Source organism: Pinus tabuliformis, chromosome Q, assembly GCF_031772625.1.
Source record: "Pinus tabuliformis cultivar Carrire ecotype Pingquan chromosome Q, CPIR1, whole genome shotgun sequence".
Classification (NCBI taxonomy): Eukaryota; Viridiplantae; Streptophyta; class Pinopsida; order Pinales; family Pinaceae; genus Pinus; species Pinus tabuliformis.
The window spans coordinates 1,028,949,305-1,028,971,313 of NC_142296.1; positions in this window are offsets into that span (position 1 = coordinate 1,028,949,305).

Consider the following 22,009-nt stretch of genomic DNA (forward strand, 5'->3'; position numbering starts at 1 on the left):
ATTTGATAAGAAAAAAAGGGTATATTATTACACTTCCTTTCACTGTAGGAGATATTACTGCAAGAAATTATGCCCATTTTGCAAAATTTCTAACTTATTAAAGTATTTTAATTTAAATGAAGTTGAATCTGTTTAAGGATTCGATCTTGAAGGTATATATTCTATTCACTTGGCATTGATGAGATATGCCAATTTGTTGATAAGTATTGCAAAAGGAAGTGGACAAAACAAAGTCTCTAAGACACCTACCCCAACCTACCATGTTATGATAGAAGAAAGTACTAAGATTGAAGGAAAAACAAAGCAAAGAGGGAAGATGCCTAGAAGCTCTCACCCTACTTAGGCACCACAAAATAGTTGAAGTTCCTCTTCTACACAGAAGAGAAAATAAATAACTACTGTAAGTGGAGACATCAACAACTAACATTATGGTTATGGTGATGGAGAAGAGCCCCCCCCCTCATGTTCCTTGAAAAAACACATGTAGTTTTGTCATCTAAAAGAAAAATGTCAAGTAAAAAGGAATCATAAAATGTAGAAGGACCCATGGATATGGAAGCAGATAGTATTGTAGTTACGGAATGGATACTAACACAATTGGTTGAATCCAAAAAATTTAGTGAATAATTGGTTGTTGAAGAGTGTACTTCATTTGAAGATCAATATTTAACCATGCAGGACACCCATTATAACAAGTCTATTAAGAAGTTGCAAATAAAAAAATAAGAAATTAGTGCATCAAATTAAGAGAGAGATAAATGCTTCAAGATTTAGAATTTCTGGACTCTTGAAACTACGTTAGACTAAAGGGCATGCTCTTTCTCGCTTTGTAGTAGAGAAGTTGAAAATTTAAGACTAAGAAAAGAGGATACATGAGCTTGATGAAGCTCTTAATCCAACTCCCTTGTTCATGATTCCATTATCTATTTAGGCATGTGAAGTAATAGTAAGACCCGACACACCCCATAGGATTAGAAAAGTAGAAAAATTGTTGACAAGACTTAGAATATACATAACTATGAATATTAATAAGTGACTTGAGATAATAGAAGAAACTTGGGAAATTTCTCTACGCTTGAGAAATTTATCTCAAATAATTAATTTTTTTTTTATTACCTGTAAAGGGTCTTTGAGAATGACTATGAAATTAAATAAGAATGACTTAAATACATTTAAATATAAAATCAAATCTCTAACTGAAATACAAAGACATCACTAAGGCTTTCCTACCCCCCAAAAAATTAAACAAATCAAAGTAAGATGGTATGCTAGGATTCAAATGGTCGAATATGACTTTGTTGAATGTTCAAGCATCGATGACCAAAGAAGAAATTTTTTATTTAAAGCCATTAAGACTATTGAAAACCTTAAAGGGCTCCAAATGATTAGGGATTCCATGATGATCCCTAAAGTTTTTAAAATAATAATTGGACGCTATCAAAGTATCATTTGGGGTTTAATTTGACAATCCCATCAAGTTTCCTAAAGCTCAAATAAAGAAGTGGATGGTCACATTCATCAAAAATATTAACAACCAAATGGATCATGTTGCATAAATGTAGTTATATGCTAAAGAAATAGAATATGAAATATTTACTTTAAAGCAAGATATAGACATATTTCCTATGGAAGACTACATTGAAGAATCGCTCAAAAAGGTCTTGAATGAAGACGTTAATCCATAATAACGAACTGAGTAGTTACGATGGTGAACAATAAAAAAGACAATTGTACATAATTTCTTCTACAACAATTGCACGAGTTAGAGAGAGGCTTCATTCCACTTGTGATCCTTCTGCAATTTTCTGAGTGTTTATTTTTCTTTGAATCAATTCCCTACTCTCTTCTCAATCTTTGATTAATCTAACTTTATTTCTTTAATTTTCCAATGTTCTATGCTTAGCACAATCACTTATTCCAATGTTTCTTCAATTAAAAATCACTTTTCAAATAAATTCAATCTTCCAATGAGAATAAATAATTGTAGAATATAGAACAATAAATCCAATGCAAATTAGAAGGCATCCAAGAGAAATAACAAGAGACATAAGATTTGGTCAATGACAAGGGAAAAAGACCCCACAAAGGGAAAAACCTTTCAAAACTCTTCTTCTATTAGATTGTCATCAAATGTTCCACAAAAAGATACAATGTTTCAATTCATCAAAAGTGATTCAAAGTAAAATATTTGACAATTCAACCAAGAAATATTCAAGAGATGAGCCCAAAATTTAAATTTGGTCAACAAGTCAAATATGCAATTCTGGTCAAACTCAACAACAATAAAATATTCCCTAACCATTCCACAAGTCAATGGTCAAGATTCCTCCAAATGAGCTTGGTCAACAGTCAAACAAATCGAACTTTTTTTACTAGTCAAACCTCAATGAAAATAATCCTCAAAGGTTTGTTAAATGGAGAGAGAAGGCATGCAATCAAACTTTAGTCAAAGTTCTATGATCAACCCAATTTAAACTACCCAGAAAAATTCGTCTACTTCACCAGTCAATTTGGCCTTCCAAATTTGGAATTTTCCAAGTCAAAACATCAAGTCAAAGTTGATCAATGTCCAGTCAAACTATCCCAATCAGAAAATCAACACATAAATAAGATTTGTCCTCTTTCCCTTTGCACGTGTGAGGCCAGACCTCCTTATTTAAGACTTGTACAAACCAATCAAATTAGGAGAGAGAAGATGAGATGTATTGATGATGCTCCAAAGTGATGTGACATGATGTGTATTTATATGTGGTGGAGGAGACCCAATTTTTCCAAAATGATGACTTGAAATTTTGTGCACTTGTGGATTTCACCTTGAAAATTATATTTTTCCTTGACCAAATTGAATTCTTCCAAGGGCTATGAGGGGTCTTTCTTGAAGAGGAAGGATATCCAAAAGAGGGAAACTGTCTTTGAGCTACCAAATTAACATATTCAACTTTTATATATTTCTTTAAGCCAATCCCTTACTGCATTTTATTTCTTTCTTTCAGGTACCTTTATCATTACTATTTGGTCCATGATAGCCCAATGCCAACACCTTGGGGATGAATGCATTTTATTTTATGTTTAAGTAATAATATTTTGTGACTGTGCTTTAAGAACTTGAATTTATTCTGAAACATTTAGTTGCATAAATTATTATTTTAACTCTCTTAGAGAGCTTATTTTAGGAAGGTGTGCCATTTGTGATTCAGAAACTTTAATTTTCAAATAACAATTTGGATTCTCGTGAATATTTTCCTATGTTATTATGATTATGAATTTGTGAAATCATTTTATAGTTATTTAAGTATGTAGATAAATACTTTATGTTTCTGTCTATTTGAATTTTCTTCAAATATTTTTCCTCATGTATGTTTATGGATAACAATGTGGAATGAATTTGTGAGTACATAAAATAATTTTCTACCATTTCAATTTTTTTTACTTCGAAAAACTCCCAGTCCACTCACAAGTGCATGTGTTGAATGCTTAGTCTTTAAATATTCAAATAATATGTAGATCAAAATGCGATCAATAGAGGAGTACCACCTCTATAAGAATGTAAAGGGAATCTCGAAACAAGCCCTAGGAGATTGAATTTTTCCCAATCAGGAAAAGTGATCAACATTTTTGGCGACCCAAATGGGGATAAAAAGGTTAATATTCTATGCCCAGTAGATGCCTCATCTTGGCCTAGTCCAACCTCATCTCACCATTGGACTAGAATACCAAAGAAGCATATTGCATCAATCATATAATTTGATCTTGGAGACTATGATAAATTGATAAGATCTTCAAATATCTTGGCAAGTTTTAACTCAACAATAGTTACCTCTGCTTCAAAATATAGAAAGATGAATTCACTAAGAGATGAAAATGAAGTTGGAGGAGTAATATACTCCAAAGAGGCCCTTAACAAGAATCCTAAAAAATAATCTTGTTAAAAAAGCTAGCACTTTCGAGAAAGAAGAAGCCTATGTTTTCTTTCCTCTAAAAATAGAAGAGATTGCAAACGTGTTGCAAACCAATACGAAAGATGGAAAGAAAGGCAATAAGGTGACAATATAAGGAATTAGAGATGAAGAAGGGTAATTCCTCTTGATTTACAAGGTGAACAATGCTCCCTTCCTACTATAGCTCCTAGAGTCTTACCTGTATTCAATGGTGATGGTTTATGAATCCAAACAAACATATGGATCAATCCATGGCTATTTGTGACATACAAGGGATTGTATTTGAAGACATTTGGTTAGAGTATTTCTTCAAACCTTAATAGGACTAGCTTATGATTGGTACCTTTCCTTTATGGTTTCTTCAATTACCTCTTGTGATGATATAGAATAAGATTTTATAAGAAGGTATTCCCAGCTTATTACATATCATACCTTACACAATTTACCTATATCCATCTTGAAAAGAATTTGAACATTAGAGATTTTGATATTTTATTTTTTAAGACCATGCAAAAAATACCTCAATATACTTGTCCTAATGACCCATTCACATTTGAAAGTTACAAAAATGAAATTTCAACAAATGTCAAGTATGCTATAAAGTTTGCACATATTAATATGTTACGGGAAGCCATGAGGAAATCACAAAAATGGAGGAATATATATTAGAAAGAAATGACAATCTAGATATCATTATAGAAAAACTACAAAGAGAAATGTCCTCCTTAAAAGTATGAAAGAAAAGAGGCCAACACTAGTACGAAGTGATCAATACATGATAGTTGGAAGAGGAACTTTCAATGTAATTCCTTATAATGTGTGAAATATTCTTGTAGTTGAAGAAATGTTCTTCAAAAATTGATTCATAAATTGCTCAATTGAACAGAACAATTAAGAAAATGCATAATGAACTAGTAATATCAAGGATAGGAGACAACCAGAGGACTCGACCTAAACAAAATGTTGGAGGACCAACATATGGGTTTAGATAATGACCTAATCAAGGTCAGAATGTTGACAATGCACCTCCAAGGGGACATAGGTCTTCGAAATTTCAAAATATGAGTGATTTAATAATGGAAGATGAAGAAATGTAAGAATAAAAAGACAAATGTTACCCTCTGATTCTTGTAGAAGAACATTTGACCACCTAAGAGTCCATAGAAATGGAAGATTACCAAGTGTTTTCATTAGAAGAGGAGCCCATACAAGAAATTCAAGATTTTATGGAGCAAGGAAACATTATACAAATAAGGGCTCATTTGAATAAAGTAAAATCAAAGGGTCTAACACAATAGAAAAGTATTAAGAATAAAGGAGAAAAATTAGCACAAAGAAATTCACAACAAGACATATATGGATCAGTCCAAATCAAATATAATAATACAATCAATCCATTTAAAGTGTTGTATGATATTATGGATGAGTTACACAAGCTCCAAATCACCTTTCCATTTTTGTAGGTGATGAATATTTCTTGACAAAGAGAGAATCTTCTCAAATTTATAACAAATTAAGATACATATAATACAAGAGTATAGGCCAAGTTGTCACCTCTCATAAGTAAAAGAGTCTTACCCCTCATGTCAATACTCAAGGTAAGGTGTTGTTGATGTTGCTGGATTCTGCCAACATTTCAAGGGGATCTCCTAGATGTGAAGTACCAACTAGACCTTAGATCGTTTTGCGTAGGAATCCCATTCAATCATATAGTCCAACCACCATTGGAATGTCTTGGTTGAAATCAGACATAAGAGAATGCAATGCCTCTCTGGGTCAGCAAGAAAGACTTAATAGGAATACTTACGCAATTGGTGAGAGAAATGAGCCACTAGTTAGAAAAGTAACACTACTATCCTAAAGGGGGACCCAAAGAGAAGAGAAATATTTGTTGAGTACCTGCAAATTAGTCCACATAGTAAAAAAAACCATTGGAATATACAACATCCATTCAACAATGAACATAAATAAGCAACAAAATAGTTCATTAACTTAGTATGTGAATAAAACAACATATTCCGCACACATAACCAGAATAGTCGAACTATATACACGATACATGCATGAAGGAATGTCGACTCAATGAAATTTTGATTATAAGAATAAGATTCTAGGTACACTATTTCATGGATGAAACACTATATCCAATAGAAAGCAGTGCACTATTTCTGCGGAGAGCCTATCCTTCTTCTCCAAATGCTCTGGGGAATTTGGATAGTTGGTAGTCCACTCTTGCATCTAGTCAAATACTCTAGTTTCTATCTTCATGAGCTTCACCACTTCTTGTGCATTATTTTGAATTTCAATGAGAGGATCCATGACCTACAATATAAGTATCATCTCATCGTCTAGTCATGTCATGGTATCCTCCATTGGTCCCAATTCATCTAGCATGGCTGACTGCCATTATTCGATATTGGAGTTCTGTGATAACAACTGTTGGTTCTTCATTGCAAGATTATATACCTATTGCTTCATTGTAATAAGTTCTCTTCTCATCCTAGCATTCTCATTTAGAAAATACTCTGAGTTATCCTGTGTCGTTGTAGTGAATACAACATCTTCCACCATAACTTCCCTCAAATTTTTTCTAGTGTTGGAGGTAATCACCTTTTTTGTCGCTACCGAGACTGGGTTCTAAGGATCATTGGGAAAGTACCTATGCCTTTGATGCATGATTCTCTTCTTCAAATGATCAAAATTTACGATACATATATCCATGACCCAGTCAGTCGAAGGAGGTGTAATACTAATTTTTCCAAATGGAAGATGTTCCCCTATCAGTGGTTGTTCACTGGGAGTACTAGGCTCATCATCCATGTGCTTGATGGTGTCTTCTTTCTCTGCCTACTCCTCCATATCATGATTCAATTGTTCTTCTTCCAACCTTCGTGTTGCTTCCTCCTCCTGAGACTACCTATGTTGTTCTTCCTCTTCTTGTGTATTCTCTTCTTCTACTAGTTTCTTTTCAAGAAACTCATCCTGCTTCCTACTCTCCTCCTCCTATACTTCTTCTTCTCCTTCTTCTCTCCTATATGGCTTTGTTTGTGTAGCTTTTGTATTTAAAGGATCAATATTCCATTTCCCGCTGCTCTCGCCTGATGAGTACTTGATCCTTTTTCTAGGAGCTAACTTCTTTACTTGAGGTGTTGTTTCTTCCTCCTCTTGTTCCTGTTCCTACTCCTGCAAGGCATGAGCTGGTGAATTGGGAGGTGAAATGGTATCCATGGCTATATGTTCCTTCATTCTAGTGTTGTATTAGTTCTTTATCTTTTCATCTTCTGGTCGGCATATTGTTGAATACCTTTTATTATTCCTGATCCTTTCACAAGGATGCGTGACAATTCGTCTGGGATCATATGCATGAAAATATTTGGTGATGAAGTGTATTCAGCTCATATCTCCAGTTTCTCCTGCTAATGCCTTGTGACTCTCTGATTCATATAAGATGATTCTTAATGGAAAATTAGGTCAAGGGGTTTTCTTCCTCTTATGAAGGGTTCTTGATAGTCCCTTGTCTAGATGATTTTCCACCTCCTACACGACCACCTTATTTGTCACATATTGTGGCATAAGATGAGGGATTATTTGACATTTGAGGCATATAATGTATGTTTCTTCTAGAGCTGCAAACTAGTCCGCAATATCTTGGAGTGACTCCTTTACTTGATCTGTCATGCATGGCGAATCAGTCTCAAATACCAAGCGAAAGACGGTTGCAAAGAAGTGTTTCAACCAATTTGTCGTATGCACTTATGAAGATTTCTTTTAATAACATCCTATAGTGGACATATACTAGGAAATTATCTTTAGGAGTCCAGTTCCAATATAGCTTCAGGAATGCATATTGTGCCCAGATACCATCCAGGAGATACACAAACATGTAAAACACTGGAGCTACATTTGCTTGCAAAGGTGTTTTGACTTGCCCCACCTGTCATTGCAAATCATATGATAACATATCGGTCCAATTGAAATATCTTCCACGGTTCACTACCAGATTGCGTGTATATATCCAATTCTCTTGGAAAACCTTAGTGTTTGTAAGCCCAACCATCTGACAATACATAGCCATCAAATACTGATACACTTCTCTTAATATATTCATCGGATAAACTATTGATGGGCAATGGAAAAATTTGGTAGGTTCTGACACCATTGTTGGTTAGTTGTGTCGAGGTTGCCCCATTTTGTGCAAAAAATATCATTTGAATACTCATTGGGATTGAGAATATTATAGTATGTCTTCATATCCTCACCATAATAAGTGGCGAGGTGACTGCCACTCTCACTACGTAGCACAAGGTGTGAGTCATCCATATGTGTAATTATCGATTCAATAGATTTAGCACATGGCATGACTGGATATCTACATGCGATATTGTGTATCCTAGAATTCTTTATGTTTATATATGTACATACATATTATAATTCCTCAGGGAATGTTTCCTACATGAATGTGTTGTAGATATTTCTCCAGGTAACCTATATCGTCTTATCGATAAACATTGAGTGTCCACACATATGGGAACATTAGACTTTGTAAATTCAAGAAGGTCACTAGTGCTTACTTCTGAAATTTATTTAGAGGCTACTTTGCATGGATACATGTCTCCAACATATGACGATATAATGGTAACACTTGTAGCACAAACATTTGTTTGTGGAATCACACTCATAGCAACAAGAACATATTAAAACAAATAACTATGAAAAAATCTTGTAAATTGAAATTAAAGAGTCATCATAGATGAGGGAGCATTAAAAACAATTAACAACAACCAAAAATAACTTACATGCATGAAAAAACACACATGCAAACTAAAAATGTGCCCTCTCGAAGCACGAAGAGACATGCATGGTCATTTGGGGATTCATAATGCACTAATGTGCTCAAGAAAGAGGCAAAAATTGGCCCGGGCACACTATAGCACCTTGAAGGGTCGAAGAAATGGGAGAGAAGGCCTTCAAGTCTTCCCTATGCACCCATGCACCCTGGGAGACAAGGATGGCACACTGTCACACTCTAAACATAGGAAGTATAAGGAAAGTGGAGCTTCGTGTCTTAAAAGTGCGCATATGCACTCAAGTCAAAGGAGGGAACACTGTCGCATGTCAAAGGGCTGAGTGATGAGGCTTCATGCCTTCATGATGTGCCTATGTGTCCTAAAGCAAAGAGGGTGCATTGTAGCACTTCGAAAGGTTGAAGGTGAAAGCTTCGTGCCTTCATGATGCACACATGCGCTTATGAGGAAAACTAGGTTGAATAGGGTGTAATTTTTGAGACGGAAGGAGCTTCAAGCTCATGAATTGCACTCTATTTGAAAAGATCCTAAAAATAATTACCAAAAGAATAAATCGATGCTAAGATGAGATAGAGAAGGGTCTACAAAGATTTATAGTTGTTGTCGCCTTCATGGTGGAAGATGAAAGGTTACAAGAATGTGAAAATATTATTACATGCGATAATAAATGAACACTTGTAAGATGAAGATCCAGCTAAACCGCCAACAAACACATTGCAAAACAAGAAATATATAGCAAACAAAGAAATATTTTGCAGTTAAATGATGAAAAGAAATCAAGATTTGAACATGAAACTTACTTGCTAGACTAGCTGATGAAGTACTTGATGCTTCTCCAAATATGCGCTCAAATGAAGTCATGGTAAAGGAATGATTAAATAAGTTCTTTTAAAGAGATCAACATGAAAAATAGATTCGTGCATGAGTGCCACTTGTCGTCGGATGAAAGGATTAGTTAAGAGGAATTTAAAGCGGTTTCTATTTTCTAGGAGTGCATTGTCATGGACAAGTTGGTTCATGCATGCAGCTAGACACTAGGCATGTCTTTGACACAAAGGAGTGTGCCTAGGAAGGGTACACTTTCTCAGCCTGAAGGAGTGCACCCAAGTAGGGTGCATTCTGTCAAGCTATAAAAAGGGTCTCTTTCACCTCTAATTACCTCACATTAGTTTGTCAATCCAGAAACATTTTTTTATTTCAAAGAGTGTCTCAGTCTGAGGCTATCATTTGCCAGAGTAATGCTAGTAGTACAGTGCTCAAAAATACAAGAGTAAATGGATGCTAGATTACAAAAAACTACTTTGAAAGACCAAACCACTGGTGAGCCCCAGTATTGCAGCAATAATGTTGCAACTCCTAGAGCTCCCTTCTTTAATTTTATCAACCCGGTAGTTCGTAACAAACTTGGAAGCGACAATGTTGTATGCACAAGTACTAACTCTTGCCGCAGTTGTCACTTGGTCATCTGGCACAAGTCCGCTAGGAGCTTAAGCCAACTTCTATGAGCTCTGAGAAGAATCTTTTTAACTGATGGATGAAATCTAACTCAACGAAGGCTAATCTACTTGTAGAAAGAAACTGGAAAGCTGAAAGGAAACGTAAACCCTAGCAAACCCTAATTTTACCAGCTAGCCCTACTGATGCAAGAAAGAGGATGCAAGCTACTGAAAGAGATGTCATTGACTTCTAGTAAGGTAAGATGCATGTGTCTAAGCTACTTCTATTGTAACATCTGAAAAAAAAAAAAAAAAAAAAAAAAAAAAAAAAAAAAAAAAAAAAAAAAAACATCTTTTTGTATTTTTGAATAAGTTGTCAGAATTATCATGCATGTGCTTTTAACTGGTTTTCGACTGTGTAGAGGTGGATTGGTGAGAGGAAATGATTGGAGGAGGTCGGGAAGGTTCAGAGAGGGCCTAAGGGGTCCCTAACACCCTTCCAGAGAGTTTCACAGAGTTTGGCTATCAAGAAACCTCATTCGTGAGCTTCTACAGGAAGTCTGCAGGGGTTCTAGAGGATGTTCTGGAATTTCTATAGGATGTCTATAATTTTTCTACAGGATGTTCAGAAATGGGATTTTGGAGGATGGATGGAGGAAGGAAGATGAAGGAGTGGGTATGGAGGTGAGATAAGGGTGTGAGGAGGTCCAGGACTTGGGGAATGGAGCTGAGAAGTGGCGAGGATGGTTGGATTTGTTCAAGGAGAGGTAGAGCAATGTTGCACAACACTATGGGAATTTAGGGCAAAGTGAGAAAATGGAAAATGTAAGGCAAGGATTCTAAATAGAGGATGAAGTAGGTTGGATTGATGGAGAATGGGCAGGTAAAGAAGGATAACAGGTGCTCTGCAAGTTGTTTTTCAAACGAAACAAACAACGATTTGGAAAATCAAAGACCTAGTTATGTTAGTCTATTCTGACCTAGATAACAGCAAAGAAATGGAATAAAAGTTTATTTGTACTGAAATCATGTGAAATAACTTATGCAATGAAGAAATCAAGAATCTGAACATGTAACCAACTTCTGCCAATAAGAATCGAACACTAATGATTGCATGGCGAAGCAAAGAAAGTGTTTTTGTTGGCAGCAAGGTCACCTTGATCCCAGCTCCTGATCCCACTAAGGGAGAGGTGAAATCAGAGGTGCTTGATGGCCTTTTTTTAAAGATCTTCCCTGTTATTAACCTATCAAATCAATCTGAACATGAAAAGCTATTTTAATAATAAAAAACAACCTAAATAACAAAACAAGATTTAAATCTAAATAACAGATTTTATTCTAAGAATGCAGCAAAAACACATAAAGATAAACAAAGGAGGTACTAGGCACTTGAGATGGGCCCAACCCCAAGAGCTACAGCCTCCTAAGAGAGATTTAGAGCTGGTGCAAAGCTGGATTCATCTTTATTGATCAAAAGAATAGTTTACATTCCAAAAATTGTCCACAAGGAAAACTTAAAAATGTGTTGAAATGCAAAGCTAACCTACTACCTAAGAAATGACTAAAATTGAACTACAAACTAGCTAAATTCTGCCTACAAAGTGACTAACTAAGATGAGGCCCTAAGCCCTCTTATTTATACAAATTGAGGACCCCAACAGCCCTCCTAAACTTTAGGAACTCGACTGCCAAAACTTGTAGTTAATAGCACTTTTACTAGCACTTGCTCGACTGCCCTTGTGATAATTGATTCGGTGGCCCTTGAACTCCGAGCTGATGGTGGAGCATTCGAGGTAAGGGTCCATAAATGAAGGGGACACCTTCCTACAAATCCTCTCCCTTGTTCTTCCACGAATTTAGCTGCCAAGTGCTCATTAAAACCTTTGATTTTGTCTCAAAATTGACTAAAAATTTGCACAAAGCACCCATTAGACTTGTTGGCATAATGACTAACCCAATTCACTCTATTAGCATAAATATAATAAAAAACATGCAATAAACTAATGAGAATGGTGGATTAAGTCGAATTAGGAGGTTGAATGAGCCCATATAATTATCCATTTTTGGGGCTCATCATCACCCCCCTACTGAAAGTGTTGCTCATCCTCTGAGCAACTAATATATCTCCTCATCTTTGATGGCCCTGGTGGCCTCCCTGTCATGCCAAGCTTCTGAAGTGATGTCCTCTTCTTGGTCATGAAACTATGTTTTTCTCTCTGCTTCTTCCCACTGCCTGTGCTCCTTTTCCTAGAGAATTCTCAGCTTCCTGTAGAACTGTCTCAGCATCCTGTAGAGAGGCCTTTGTGTTCAACATTTTCATTCTTTTTCTCCAGGTGGATGTCTTCGGGATTCCCCGTTCATAGGTGATGGATTCCTTGGAGGGAGACCTATCCTTTTGTGTAGCTGGGGTGTCTACCATTGTAATTGGCTCCTTTGACTGTGGTTGGGGTTTGCCAGTTTTTATCCTCACGCTCCTTCTTGCTCTAATATATAGGGAAGGCTCCCTCTTTCACTTCCCCTTCTGCTTGGGAGATGTGCTTAGGGTGGCCAGCATAGCTGCTGCCTCCCTGGCTAAAATCTCAGGCGATTTTTCCTTCTGTTGCCCTGTTTCTAGACTTCCTGTAGAAAGTCCTGTGTTGACTGTTTTCTGGCTTCCTGTAGAAACAGTTTTCACTGTTTTGGCTTGCTTGGCTGGGGGTGCCTTCTCTTTTAATTTTGCTGTGGTTGCCTTGGGTGTGCCCTCACTTGCTTGGGATTTTTCAGTCCTCTCTGCTCTGATTTGCAACCGTTTCTCCCTTGGTGTTTGTGCCTTTATTCCACCCACATTTTTGGGCTCAGCAGCTTGGCCTTTCTCTTGTTTCTCTTTCTATGGTGATCTGTCCTAGGTTTCCTTACCCTTAGCTTTCTCTTCTGCCTCAATGTGTTCCCTGTCTTCACTGCTGGATGAAGTGTAAGTTCACACAGAAACCTGAAATGATAACCATGGATAATGTTGAATTATGAATCCCCCTGGCATGGTGAGAGTGCTCCATTTTTCTTATGCTTTGGTCAAAAACGGAAATTTTGTTTATAGTTTCCCCCTGGACTCAAGGAAGAATTCCTCGGCTGTTTGATATCAATGAAAAATAATTCCCTGGTTATAATGTTGTTGCTGCCCAAAACTCGACTGTCCAAAGGGAATTAGGCTCTCACAGACAGAGTGCAGAGCTTAATTTTCATCCCCAACCACATAAAAGTCACATTCTTTATGCACAGGTTAGCCCTTATAGTGGTTTATCGTTTCTACAGAAGGAATTTGTTAACAAGAACCGTGGAGGAGAATTTTGACACAAAATCGACTGAGAAATTCCGTGCCACACACAGGCAGCTGCTATTTTTTGACTCACAGGTAGACTTGTTTCATACTTTCTTATTCAAAACAGTTTAATTCACTACCTTTTGAACGTATCATGCATGGAAGAGTGTTTTTTCAAGCCTACCTCTCTTAGAACTCCAAACTCGATGAAGAAAAGTCCAGGCTTCTCTGCTTCAGAAGGATATGCCGTACTTCCTGTAGAACGTCTTCCTGTAGAACGCCCCTGCACCTCTGAGCGAGCCCGATACGCAGCAGAATCTCGAACTAAGCTGAAAAGCTCGTGGAGGATGACGGGTTAATAGATTGTGGGAGCAGAGGACATGTACTTCGGCTAAGAATGCTGCAAGTGAAAATTAATCAATGAGTGGTGAGAGTCATCCGAGCATTCTTTAATTGCTGCATGATTTGCGGTGAGGGAGTGAAGTGGCCAACATGTGCGTTGGCCCATGCAGACAGTGGTGCTGTCACGAAACATCCTGTTTCCTACCTGTGATCACTCCATCAATTACGTCGAAGGTCAAACAGTCACAATTACCTGTTTCCCGATTTCCTCCTGAGATGGCTGAGCGCTGTTGAACTGCATGAGGGTGGCCAGTTAGCTGGCCACTGATTTTTTTAATCCCAACCATCTCATTGCTCATGCAGTTTCCAAATTACATTCATGCAATCAAGGGAATGAGTTTTAGTCACATACCTAGAAGTCGAATGGTTGATGTGAGGTGTTGTGGCCTTTCATTTGCTGCATGCACTAGTTTCTGTGGTTGCATGGTGGCTTGGTTGCTGATTCATGGCTATTTTTTTCTTGTGCAGGTATCTTCTGGCCGGATCCATGCTGTAGGAGCTGGCTTCACGTTTAGATCTACACCCTCAAGTTGCTGATGTCGAATTTTCACAGGACCGAAACTTGTTTTCGCCATTGCTCCCGAACGATAGATTGGATCGATCTGAAACTTGCTAAGCATGTTCCTATCATCATTATGCACCTCCCATAGCAAAATTGCGATCAATGGATGCACAGATTTCGAGAAAAATGGAAAATGGCTTAAGATTACAGAGATCAATTTCTCAGAAATCGTGCATTGGAATCGGCTGAAATTGCTTGGGTAGGCTACTATCACCCATGTGCATCTCCCCATGAAACAGGTTTTGAAATGGATGCACGGATATGGAGAAAATGCAAAAATGGATGAAGGTGATGGAGGCTGGTTTCTTGGAAACCGTGCACCGGAATGGGCTGAAATTGCTTGGGCATTTTGCCATTGTCCCTATACAACTCCCCCTGTAAAAATTTTGAAAATGGATGCACGGTTTTCAAGCTAGAGAAAAAACAAATTCTATTCTATGTATTTTTTCTTCAAAGCATTCTGCAAGTTTTTGCATGGTAGAAAAAATGAGCTTGGGCTGTGATGCAGGCATGGAGATGATGGAGGAGGAGTTTGAAGATAGCAGGAGGACTTCTGAACCCTTGAGGAAGCTAGCATGTTCACAAACTACCTTTTTGAAATCCATTTCTAGCTTCCTTTAATTTCTACAGGAACTTCCTGTAGAAGCACAATGAGGTGGAAAAAATGATGGAGAAAGGTGAGGGATGGAAATAGGGGTGTTTGCAGGCCTAACCAACAGATTCCAACCATCAGATTCCTTTTAAAATTGAATTTGGTTCGTCTGAAGGTTCTATAGGATGTTTCAGAACTTCCTGTAGAAACACCTAGAACTTCCTGTAGAAAAGCTTGGAACTTCCTGTAGAAAGCCAAATCCTGACCTGAATGTGACCAAATCCTAGGAGAGGTGAGCAACCATGGAGGAAGTGTCTGAAGGGATGTCCTGGAGCCTGGTACGGACTACTGTCCTCGTTTTGCGTGCCCCTCTTTTCCTGCAAAGTATTCACTGCAACCTGCAATTTTTCACAGAGATTAGTCCTGCTTTCTTTTTTCTTTTTTCTTTTTTCTTGAAAACAACTAGGGCACCTCATGGAGGTTTTCACCCTAATTGCCTGCCTTGGGTGCCTCCAAGGGAGGTTTTCACCCAGGGATTTTATTCTCTTTTTCTTTTCTCTTTTTTCTTCTTTTTTTTTTCAACTCATTGACCGCCTCATGGAGGTTTTCAATCAATGAGCCAATCTAAGGCGCCTCCGAAGAGGTTTTCACCTTAGATTTTTCCTCTTATTTCTATTTTTTCAATTTTTCTTTTCTTTTCTTTTTTCTCTTTTTTCTACCCTACCCTACTTGAAAAACAAAATTCTTTTCACGTATAAGAATACTTCCAATGGAGCCATGTGCACATCGAGATTAGAGACAAGATGATGTGGAGGCTTGAAATGCATGCTTTGACAGCTATCCGGATTTCAGAGACCAAATGATCTGACTTTGAAGGGATCAAACATAGCTGAGGAAGAGAGTACTGCTGCAACTTAGTGACTGTCTACAACCATATCTCAATATAGCTCTGATATCCTTGGTCCTCTTGTTGATCTGGATCATTCTTCATGTCACCTTTGATCATGACCTTCTCATCTTCCTCTTTTTGCTGATTTTTCTCTTGACTGCATGGAGGATTTGATGGTGTTACACAAAAATATCATCATCATGATTATTTGCAGTCAGTATGGGTCTATCATCACTTGTACTGTCCTCCTAAGCAAGTCTCAGACCTTAGCTCTTCAAATCAAGCTTTGGAAATGAGAGAAAGACATTAAAAATCAATGTAACTCTGGTTCTGCACTTTCTCTCATGGTCACCTACGGTCCCGCACCTTCTGTGTACAAAAACTGCGGACCTGCCCGCTCTGTCCCTAACGGTGTAGGTGCAGACCCCTGTGAAAGTCAAAAGGCGCAAGTTTTATCTTAAAAAACTCACTTTGGGTTAATTCTAGAGGTTTCTAGAAGGAATTTTGATGTGGATTGTTCGCTCTGAGGTGGTTCATGCATCCCAAAAGAGAAGGAGCTAATCCCTTGAGGAGAGGAGCTATCCCTTTGAAGGAGGGATTTATCCCTTTGAAGGAGGACCTAGTAACCTCCCTCCATTGCACTATAAATACAGGCATTGGGCTGGTTGCTAGGGAGGTTAGAAGCTGAACATTTTTTAGGGTAAATGCTGGTGAAATCAAGACTTCCTAGTTAAGCCTAAAGATGAGAGATCACATACCTTTTTGGTTTCATTGGGGAGTGATTGAAACTTGTCAAAGTAGAGAAGAGTTCTTGCTGGACCCTGGGAGGAGCTTGTACAGCGTCAAGGCAAAGGTTGTAAGGTTCTTCTTCTTTTGAATTAATACAATCAAACTCATTTTTCTCAACAAGTATCTTATGTTATTTGTTTCATGGACTCCTTGACTTTCATGTTAAATATGTTTTATGCAATTGGATTTTCAGGTGCTATTTAATTTGTTTGCCTTGTTTGTGTTTGCAGATTAGTGAAAAGGAGCTCATTTGGATCGAAGGAGCGAGGGCATCCACAAGCTAGCATTGGACCTAAGGTAGGCCCTAAAAGCACTTGTTTGCTATTGTTTATTAAAGCATATTTAGAGAAAGATAGTGTCTGGTTGGTTTGCTTGTCATTAGGTATTCTTTAGATTCTAGGAAGGTCTATCTTGTCTGCAAGATCGACTTATTCCGTGTGACAAAATGGTGACCATACTAGGGACTTGATTGTTTTCCTTGTTTTCACTTTGACCTGAGAAACTTTATTTTTGTTTCTGTTTTTGGCTTGATGATTATGGGATTAGGTGAATTTAGTTAATTTTGAGTTAGTTTTTATTTTTCATAGTTTTGGGAGAAGTACGCACCCTCTGAGTTAAGCACAGTGCGTACCTGTACGCGCTTTTGCTTCGTGCACAGAGCGTGAACGCACCTGTGTAAACAGGTTGCCTGCGTACCCTGTCAAAATTTTGAGAAATTTTAAATTTTTCTCTTTTTTATTAGTTTAGAATTTGTTTATAGGTTTTAGCCATTGCCCAGACCTGCGTGTACCCTGTCAAAAACTTTCCTTGGATTGATTTCATTAGTGTTAGGGTTTTAGGTGAAATTCCTAGCAGTTTTTCTTGTTGGGTTTGTTTTTCATTTTGGTTGTGTAGTGGCTCTGAGCTTAGAGGCTGTAGGGACTTCAGATCACCTTAGTGTCTACCAATTTTCTTATGAGTTTGACCATTAATGAAATCTCCCCTTGTTTGAGGAATCTGCTTTGAGTTTTCTCTTTACAAAACTTCGAAAAGCTTGTGTTTGAGAGTTTGGATTTTCATTTTCAAAAAGAAATCTAAATTGGTTGTTCTTGACTGATTTGTGATTCTGCATAAATTAGTCCTTAACTTGCATCTAGCTGAGTAAAACATCCTTAAAAAGGACTTTTAGTAGGCTTTGACTTCAAATAGTTTTTTATAGTTTGTAGCTCTCAAAGTTAGTCATTTTCATTAGTTTTGAGTGTTTTATTTACAAAATATAAAAAATCTCTTTTGAAAAAGTTTGTTTTTTGTAGTGATTGGATGCTTTGAAACGAAAAGGGAAATTTTTGTGAAATAATTAGTTGTCTCGTTTTGAGTGCTTTGGAAAGGAAAAGCTCTTCTTTTAATTTGTTTAATTGAAAAAGATTTGTGTTTATAAAATATTTTCATTCTCAAACTCTTTCTTAGTTTATAAGTTCATCGAAGAGAAAAAGATTGTTTAGATCATCTTAGGTGCATTTTTAGTGACTTTGAGTCGAGTCTTCATACCACGAGTTTCATCTCCGCACCTTTGGACTTAAACAAAAACCACTAAAATTATCGCTTAAAGTAAAATTCACCTAGTAACATTTTTATTTCTAGGGCTCTGATACACCAACTTAGCTTAGGCTAGTGTCTTGGAGTAGGAGAGTAATTAACTCTCCAAGACAGTAAAAACAAACAAGTAGTTGTATCTTGTGGTAGGGAAGAAATCCAATTGTTGCATTTATGCTCTGGGAAAGCTCCTCTTAAAGGAGAAGCACGAGATCGTGTCCGAACCAGTGTGGGAATCAATCCTTCCTCATTGGGAACGACGCCAGATATTCACGTATTAAAAACGGTAAACCTCGGATTAACCATTGTCGAGGAGCCTGGGGTCACTTGTTGGTAAACCTTGGATTATGTCAAGGAGCCTTCAAGGGGATTGAGCTTGCTACTCTGCCCTTGCGTGCGTATCGGATCGTAGACTGTTCCCCCAAGTGTATTTGTCTCAGTTGGTAACCTTAGTGGCCATATTCTTTAGGACTCTTCCTGAGGTGACAGTGGTGGGAAGATCCCACTGTACCTGGAGCAGACGTCGGCTAGACTCACTTGGATTTTCTGGGGGGTTCACTTCACTCGAGATGGTTAAGTGGAGGAACTTGTGCTAGTCTATTCATTAAGCAGGTTGTCGGGGTAACTGTTCCAACCACCATTTCTGTACTGAACTCTGCGACGTTGGATTTCATCACCAACTAGTGTTTTCGGTCCGGAAAGTTACTGTTTGTGTGTGTTTGATCTCCTAGATTCTTTAGGCATGTGATTCAAATTTGTTTGGTTCTTTAGAGACTTTAGGTGCTTTTCATTGAGATTTTACTTTGTTTGCGTGTGAAGTAGTTAAAAGTCTTTAACTGTGGCTGAATTACCAAGACAGTCCCGTAGACTTCGGGGCCAGTCTCCTGAGATTGTAAACGTGGCTGAGTTACTGAGGAATTCCCGTAGACTTCGGGGCCAACCTCCTGAGGAAGTATCGAGCCAACTTGAAGGCTTAAAAGTCCTCGTAACTCCTAGAGACAGTAGAGTTGGGTCACCGAAAGAAGGAGAATCTTCTTTGATAGTACATCCTGATTTTCAAACGCCAGTAGCAGAATATAATCCACAGTCAGTGTGTGTCTCCGAAATTGCTGGTAGCTTTTCATCTACTAGTGATATAGGTGAAGAACCCGAAATATCCGAGCCTGAAAGTGAATTTGCTGCTACTCCGACATCGGGGTTTGTTTCTCCAACTTTTAGTGGTCCTGATTCACCTAGGGTCGAAAGAGTAATCACTCAAGATCTTCCTTCTGGACTTCTTTCTATTGAAGAACTTGCTCCGGAAGAAGAAGAAGAAGTAGGCATCCCTATCCCTGAAAATCAACCTGTCATTGAGCTAAGGGAGTGTGAATCAATTTTTTACGGTCCACCTAGGAGTAGTTCTTGGTATCTTTCTTTGACTAATTATTTAGAAAACTCAGGGTTAAGTTTTTCACCACCTCGTACTCCTTATCACTCAACACCTAGAGGTTTTTATACTCCCGTCAATATGTCAGGATAGTCGTCAATGTTTACTCAATCGCCCGAATCTTTTTTGTACGGCGGTCCATCTGTTCCCTCTGGGTATCAGTCTCTTTCTAGTACTTTTTTGGGAGCATCTCCTCAACCCATTGAGCAAGGGTTATTAACTGGAAGCAATGGTAATAAACCGTTGAGCGTAGAAGACATTCTTATGATGTCAGGTTCTATTCCCAATACTCAACCTCAGGTGGCCAGTTACCGCCTGGGGGGCAGCCTCAATTAACGCCTGGGGGCAACCTCAAGGTACACAATTTGCATCTGGGGGGCAACCTCAAGGACAGTACATACCTACGGGACAGTACATTCCTCAAGGTCAACCCCAGACTCAATATGTACCCCAAGGTCAACCCCAGTATCAATTTATACCTCAAGGTCAACCCCAGTATCAGTATGTGCCTCAAGGGTATCAACCCCAAGGTCAATACTCGAACCAAGGTTTCCAACCACCCCAAGGTCAAACGTATGTTCAAGGAACGGGAAATGTACCTTTCAATTATCAATCCTACCCTCAACCCGGTTATGGTCCTCAATATTCTCAACCAGTTATGGGTCAGTACCCCGAAATGAATATAGTGTGGGATCCATCGCAAACCCAACAGGTGTTGCAACCAAGTGTACAGTTGTCATCTCAAACTAGACAACCCTTAGTTTCTGGTACATCCCAGCAACCAGTCCAGTCTAACATTCAAACTTTTGTACCTTCGGTAGTTTCTCAGCCTGGGCCTAGTACACCTCGTACTCCGCCTCAAACGACTGCTACAACTGCCGCAACATCTGTTCAATCTACCCCACCTACTTCTGGAGTATCGACAGCTCCGGTTTCTACTATTCCTGTATCTACTCCTCAGACATCTTTACCACCATCTGGATCTACGATTCAAACTTCGATTCAGATGCCTGTAGGACAACCTGGTTTAAGTACGGTTGTCACAAGTCAACCACAATTCACCTATCAACCGTACCAGGGACAGTACCAATTCGGTCCTGTTGTCCAACAGCCAGTTTATCAGTATCAACCATATCCTGGGTACACTTATCAACAACCTCAACAACCCCAGTACGGTCCAGTTAATCCTAGTTTTCCGGGAGGATACAATATCCCGAACGTAATTCCTATTCCTAGTTATCCTGGATATCCTCCTCCTGGGGCTGGTCTCATGACCCAGAGTTTTAGGGATCCTAATCGGAAGTTACCGTTTATCGCAACTTTGGACTTACCTGACTTGTCGCGCCTAACGAACGATCCCATTAACTATCTTCCGTTTTGGTCGCCAATGCCGAATAAGTTGCCCAGTGACATTCCCAAGTTCGAAGGTAAATCAGGAGAGGACCCGTCAAACCATGTGATGACTTACCACCTTTGGTGTGCATCTAACTCCATCACAGATGATTCATTCCACCTTAGACTTTTCCAGCACACTCTAATTGGTCTCGCGGCCAAGTGGTACATTGAGTTACCGCGAGGCACTTTTTATAATTTTAGTAAGTTAGCTACCTCGTTTTTAACTCATTTTCAGTTGCCAGTCTGGTATGACAATGGCACGGAATTGTTAACTTCGCTAAAACAATCGACATCCACATACATTTCAGATCATATTCATGAGTGGAGACGTCGACGTCGTTTAGTGAAGGTATTTATTCCGGATCAGATCTTGGCTGAGTGGTTTGTAAAATCTTTGTTGCCAAAAATCACTAAAGATGTTGCTAAAGTCGGAGTTGTTACTGAGGAGCAAGTCATTGCTCAAGCACAGTACCTTGACTTGGTCTATACTCAGTCGGGTACGTTACACGAAAAAATCCCCGATCTTCCCAAGCAAAATCAAATCGCTGCAGCTCCTTCGGGATCTCATGCCGCTGATGGTATGATTGGCACGGTTAACACTAAAAGTAAGAAGAATTCCTCCAAGAATTCTTCTCCCATTATAACCTTGCCTGATTCCCCAACAGGAGATTCTTCTGCAGAGATTTCCACCGACATTCACGTTGTAGAGTCATCTACAGCCAAATCAAAATCCGGTGGGAAGAAAAATGGAAAGAAGAAGAATAAAACGGACAAAAGTTCAAAGGAGAAACCTGAAAAGGTGGAATCCAATGACGAAAAGCGCAAACCTCGTTATCCTTGTCTCATTTGTGACGATGAACATTTTACAAGAGACTGCCCTCATCGTGCAGAGGTTGCAAAGATTGTCA